The sequence below is a fragment of the Castor canadensis genome, chromosome 6, assembly GCF_047511655.1.
Source record: "Castor canadensis chromosome 6, mCasCan1.hap1v2, whole genome shotgun sequence".
NCBI lineage: Eukaryota > Metazoa > Chordata > Mammalia > Rodentia > Castoridae > Castor > Castor canadensis.
In genome coordinates, this window is record NC_133391.1 from 4462143 (window position 1) to 4468641 (window position 6499).

Consider the following 6499-nt stretch of genomic DNA (forward strand, 5'->3'; position numbering starts at 1 on the left):
GAGGCAGGAGGAGCTCGAGTTCCAGCCCTGTCTCAAAAACAAAAAAAACCCCTAAGGTTGGAGGACACTTTTTTTTTTGTCAAGGGTTAAGCCATTCACGTCCATATATTCTGGGGACAAGTGACAGCTTGAGAGTTTTTTTTTACCTCGGTACTAAGCTAATTGGTCTGGACCTCCCCACAGGTCACAGTGCTGGTTGGTGGTGACACCCTGGGTCCTGATCCCCTTGGTAGAACTTGTACTTGCCATGCCACACCGTCGCCACCAGGGGGAGCAGTCGCCCCACAGTTCTCTGAGGCGCCCGTGCTACAGAATTGAAATAATGGGTCTCTTGCCAGTGGTCCACGGTGGTTCACGGTGGTTCCCATCATGCCTCACTCCCCCTGCTAGTGCAGTCACCTCCAGAGGACCAGGGCTCTGTGCCATGAACCCTTCTTCCATTTCCTGATAGATTCAAAGTGCCAATTTTGTGGCAGTACTGGGGTTTGAACTCAGGGCCCCATGCTTGCCAGGCAGGCACCTTACCACTTGAGTCATGCTTTCAGGTAGGTCCCAGGGTTGGCCCCAGACTTGATCCTCTTACCCATGCTTCCTGCATAGCTGGGAATGCAGGCGTGTGCCTCCACACCCAGTTTATTGGTTGCGATGGGGTCTTGCTAACTACACCTCCACACCCTTGGGCTGCCCTTAAACTGTGATCCTCCTGATCTCTGCCTCCTGAGTAGCTTGGATTACAGGTGTGAGACACTGCACCCAGCCCAGCCCCATTTTTAAACTTGAACCCTGCCTGAAACAGGAAGAAACACCCAGAGAAGCGTGGTCCATTGCCCCTTGTGTGCCCTCAAACAAAAATGGGTTTAAGGGCACATTTTAATCAAGGTATATAAATCAAACCCTACCAAATGGTTGTCTGTGTGCATGTGCAAGTGGTGTAGGGATAACCGGGGATCAGGTAAACAATCAGACAGACAGACAGACAGTGAGGAGTGGGCCTTGCCTGGGCAGTGACGCTGTGGACCGTGAGCCTGGATGGGAGCAGTGTGACGCCTTCGGTCCTTTCACCTGAGACCCTGGCTCTCCTTCCACCCCAGGTGTCCTCCCTGGTCCTGGGGGTCCTCTGTTCCCTGTAGAGGCCCACTGTGGATGTGGCTTATAGCCCCCCACTTTCTTGGGCCTCACAGTGACCCCAGAAACAAGACCTGTTGGTAAAAGCAAGAGGTCTCACACCTGAGGTCTCAACCATCAAAAAGATAACCAGAGCCAGGCATGGTGGCTCACGCCTGTAATCCTAGCTACTCGGGAGGCAGAGATGAAGAGGCTCACAGTTCAAAGCCAGCCCTGACAAAAAATTCACAAGACCCTATCTCAAAAAACCCAACACAAAAACAGGACTGATGGAGTGGTTCAAGTGATAGAGCACCTGCTTATCAAGTGTGAGGTCTTGAGTTCAAACCCCAGCACTGCCAAGAAAAGACAAAGAAAACCAGAAAAAGACTCTGGCCCCCCACCTGCAGCCCCCTCAGCTGTTGGTCTGTCTCCTCCTTTCCACAGACACAGAGACCCTGGCCTGGCTCTCGAATCGCTGGGGTCGCTTGGCCCAGTCTTGGGGAGCCAGATGAGCCAGTGCAGACCAGCGAGGATGGGCACCCCATCCTCAAGGACAAGGGTACTGACCCACGTGCCTGCGACCTGGGGTCACCAGGAGTGGTTTGCCATCCATGGGGTGCCAACTGAGACTGCTGGTATCTGGCATGGCCGGTTCCCTCTTGCACGGCGTCCTTTGGCCTGCACCAGTCACCTTCTCTGGGGTAGGGTGCGCTGCTGAACCCGCACCCCTTCTCCCCCCGCACCCCAGTCTTCAGCATTCCGATGACTTCTGTGACAGCAACACGCCCATGATGGCTGACTCTAAACCACCAATATGGCACCTCTGGGTGTGCAGTTGGGACAGATGCACACAGTTGGCCCTTGGGAGCCTCGAGGTGTAGTCAGCACTGCCCATGACCCCGTGAAGGTGGCGGGAAGGGACAGCTGGCAGGGACCAGTGAGGGGATGGGCCCACCTTTCAGAATTACAGTTGCCAGTGCCCCGGCCCTGGGTCACTGTGTGGTAGAGAAACTGTCACCTGAAAGACCCAAGGAGAATCCTTCAAGAAGAAGCCGTGTCCTCGACCTCCCGAGAGACGCTTTTGGGTCAGGATCCCCCAGGACCTGACGTCCTCCTGGATGCCATTTAAATAGGACAGACCAAGGGGACACTTGCACAGTCATGGGACAAAGGTCAGGCCTTTCCACAGACCGAATCTGAAAGTTAGCCCGTCGTGTCTGTTTTCCACAGATGAAACCAGCGGTTCTTTTTTGAGAAGCTTCTGTTTCAAGGAGAGGGCAAAAGTCTGATCTCCAACCCGAAATCCGTTCCTGCCTGGTGAATTCACTGCTTCCTGATGCCAAGGGGTGCGGGGGAGGAAAAAATCTCTTAAAAGGAGGAACTTTTAGGCACCAAAGGAAACCAGGCCTCCCTCCCTTCTTCCTCCCTCTCTCTTCCCTCTTTCCCCACTGAGATTTTTGGGGTTACTTGTTACTGCAGCATAACCCACCCTTTCCTGATGGCTACACCAGGAAACCCAGCAGAGCCCTCATCTGTCCTTGACACCCTCTTGGCATGGTCCCTAAGTGAGAAAGTCTCTCTGGACTTGGGTCCCAAATCCCAGTGTTGAACTACTTCCCTGGCCTGCGGGTCCAGCTGGCCCTGGAGAGGAGCAGAGAGGCGGAGACTGGACCAGCCTCTTCCTGCTACACTGGCACAGGAGGAGGAAACTCAGGAGGTGCTGGCCCGTGTCTCTTCACTTCCTTCCACTCACTTCTTAAGTACAGTGGAGCTTCTATCAGAGGAGGAAATCGTAGCCCTCAGGTCTGGTGTGGTGGTGCACGCCTGTAATCCCAGCACCCAGGGGGCCGAGGCAGGAGGATCTTGAGTTCTAGGCCAGCCTGGGCTACAAAGAGAGACCCTGTCTCAAAAATTCAAAGGAAAAAAAGAAAGTGTAGTCCTCTGATTTGAAGTGCCTGGCATTAGACCCAATGAACCTACCCCTTGCAGTCACCCCTTGTCCCTGGAGCATACACAGATGTGGCGGGTCACATTAGGGCAGGCTGATGAGTGAGTCAGCACCCTTAACTGCAGTGGGCCAGGTACCAGTGGCTCACATCTGTAATCCTAGCTACTTGGGAGGCTGAGATCAGAAGGATGGCATTTTGAGGCCAGCTCCGCGGAGGAAAAAAATGTCACGAGACCCCATCTCAACAGAAAAATGCTGGGCTCCATGGTGCATGTGCATGCCTGCTATCCCAGTGACAGTGAAGCCTACAATACGAGGTTGGTGTCCAGCCCAGCCTGGGCAAAAATTGTGACCCTATTTTCACAATAACCAGAGGAAAAAGGGACTGGAGGTGTGGGTCAAGCAGCAGAGTGCCTGCTTTGCAAGTGGGAAGCCCTGAGTTCAAATCCCAGTACTGCAAAAAACAACCAAACAAAAACCAGTGCAGAAGCCAGGTGAAATCACGCCTGCAAAATGCTTAATAAAGCATAAAGCAGTGATGGGTACAGGTGTTCGGAAAAGATAGGAAGGGAAGTTATTGTAACACCAGGAGGCTCCCTTCCCGACACAGACTTCTCAGGGCTGTGCTAATCATGACATACGGGGACCCTGCTTTCCCATCTGGAAGGAGCCGGGAGAGGTTTTTCTGGCAGGTTTCCACAGCTCAGGCAGATGGAATCATTTCCCGAAAAGTTTTTGCCATGTTAGCATCGAATCAGCTGCATCTGAGCTCTCTGGGGACCCAGGCGAGTTCTTGGCTTAAGAGCTCACCTTCCAGGCTACCTAGCAACAAACAGGAGCCTAGTGACAGCCACAAGTCCTGTTTGTCACGTCCTTGGGACCAAGAGAGTGTCCGGGAAGAGGAGGTTGCCAGACCAAAGAGGGATTTTATTTTTTTTTAAACTTGAAAATAAAAACATGCACCATCAAGGAAGGGATCCCAAGTCTGCTGTCTACAGAGGGCCTTGGGCTGGAAGGAGGGCCGAGGGGCCTGCAGGCCGCCAGCCAGCCCGGAGAGAAGCTCCCAGGCCAGCCCCAGCTCTGGCTCCCTTGGTGTGAAAGCTTAATTTTCTTCTTCTAAGTTTCCTTTCTCACTCATTTTCTGACCTTACGCACCTGTAATTTCTTGCTGGTTATCACTTCCATTCTCGTCAGTGATAGCAATGTACTTATTTGTTGCTGTGCCCCTTTCTTTCTGCGTTCTGGGATTTTATTTGTCTTGATAAACAACACACGTTTATCAAGCATGCCAGAAAGTGTCAGGAAACAGAGGAAAGGACTCTCTCTCACCCCTGGTCACTGTCCCGGGCCCGTGACTGGAGGGACGTGGGTGATGTGTGACCCAGGACCTGGCCCTGTGGGTACACAGGGCTGCTCCAGATATGTTGGGCTGATTCAGTGCGAGGCACAGTCCAGCTGGAGGGACCCAACCAGTGACCCCAAATCCTTTCTCCCAGACGCTCAGGGAAGCCTCAGTGGGGTGAGAGGTGGGCAGACCTATTTATCTTTTGCAGGGAGGGGATGTGTGGGACCACAGGGGTGGAGGAGGCAGACACCTGGAAAGTTCTCCATACCTGGGTGCTGGAAGCTATTCTAGAACCTTCCACAGAGCAATTTTGGTAGAAAACTGTGGTGGTTGTGTGGGTGAGGTGTAGACATGACAGAATCTTTCTGGGTCTTTTCCCTCCTAACTGCTAGGGTCCTCATTCCATCATTTATTCGGTCAGTAGACATTGATTGCCACACAAACCTGTCCATCAGGCAGTGCTTGAATTCCACTGATCACTGATCAGTGGGGTTCGAATCCTGGTTCTACCACTTACAAGCTGTGTGTCTTGAGGCAAGTTGGTTAAACCCTCTGTGCCTTGTTCCTGTATGACGGGAGATTTTGGATAATCACAGAAGATTGAGTGAGAAGCATTTACCAGAGCCCCTGGCACAGGGTACTCTATAGAATTTGTTCAAAGAAACCTGTCGTAGGTGAGATGTCCCTGGCCCATGGAGCCTTCTTGTGGGGGAAGAGACAAACCACAAAAAACAAATAAATTACAGAATTGAAGTGTCCCAAGAAAAGTTAAACTGGCCACAGGGTGGAAGGCGAGCAGCAAGGAGCAAGGCGCTAAGCAAGAGGCTTAAGCAATTCCTTGCAGACACCTAAATGACCGACAAGGTTGCTTTGCTTGAGTGTTTTGTTATGGCGGTGAAAAGCTGTGAAATACACACCACTTCTCCTTTCTTCTGCCTCAGTGACTCTGGCATTTGTCACTGCCAAAGTCCTCTAGCAGGGCAGGCTCTGAAATGTGAGGGGCCCAGTAAAAAATACACACAGGGAGCCCCTTGTTCAAAAATTGTTAAAAATTTGTGAGCCCGTACCCACAAAGCTGGCACTGCCCCTCCAAGATCACAGGCTCACGACTGTAGAACAAGGGTGAATCCAGGCCATGGGGACCTGTTTAGGACCTGGAAGTGGTCCTAGGCTTTGGAGGTGGGGAGTTTCAAGGCAGCAAATCCTGGTACTCTGGGTTGGATGTTGTCAAGAAGTGTGGCTAGCTGGGTGCTGCAGCTCACGCCTGTAATCCTAGCTATTTAGGAGGCTGAGATCGGGACGATCTCAGTTCGAGGCTGACCCCAGGCAAAAAGTGAGACTGTCATCTTCAGAATTACCAGAGCAAAATGGACTGGGGGTGTCCAGGATAGGGCACCTGCTTTGCAAGTGCAAAGTTGAAACCCCAGCCCCACAAAAAAAAAAAAAAAAAAAGTGGGTAATTCACCACTCCTATGCTCCTATGGGAAGGTGAGAAGGGTGAGGCTAGGGTAGACCTGTGGCACCAGCCAGTGTGGGGGATATTTCACACACGCCGAGGTTTGGGCACCGTCGCTGTTTTTGTCTGTGTTCAGATATCTTTCAGGAAGGTCTTAGGTTGTCTTGAGCCATCTGTTGCCGAGGGCCCTTGTCAGAGATTGGTAATCTGTGAAATTGTTCCTGTCCAGAAGGGAATGCCCAGGCCTGGTCGTGATGGCTCTTCTCCCCATCACCTCTGTGTGCACTCAGGCTTTCTCCTGCCCCTTTTATTCCTTCTGGGACCCCAGCCTATGACCCAAGGCAGGTTCCTCCTCCTAGTTAGCGGGCACGCCCTCACAGACCCACCCAATCCAATCAATGATCCCCCCAACTCACCTCCACGCTCCAACCCGGTCTGCACAGAGCAGGTCAAATCACATCCCACCAGTCCTGCTCAAGCTCCAGTGCCCTGTGTCACAAGGTCAGATGGTGTCCCCTGAAATGGCAGCTTCAAATCCTAGCCTCTGGAATTTGGGAAGGCAAACTTGTCTTTGCAGATACAAGTCAGTGAAGGGCCCCCAGACGACGCAGACATTAAATCCAACGACAGAGAAGTCAGGGAC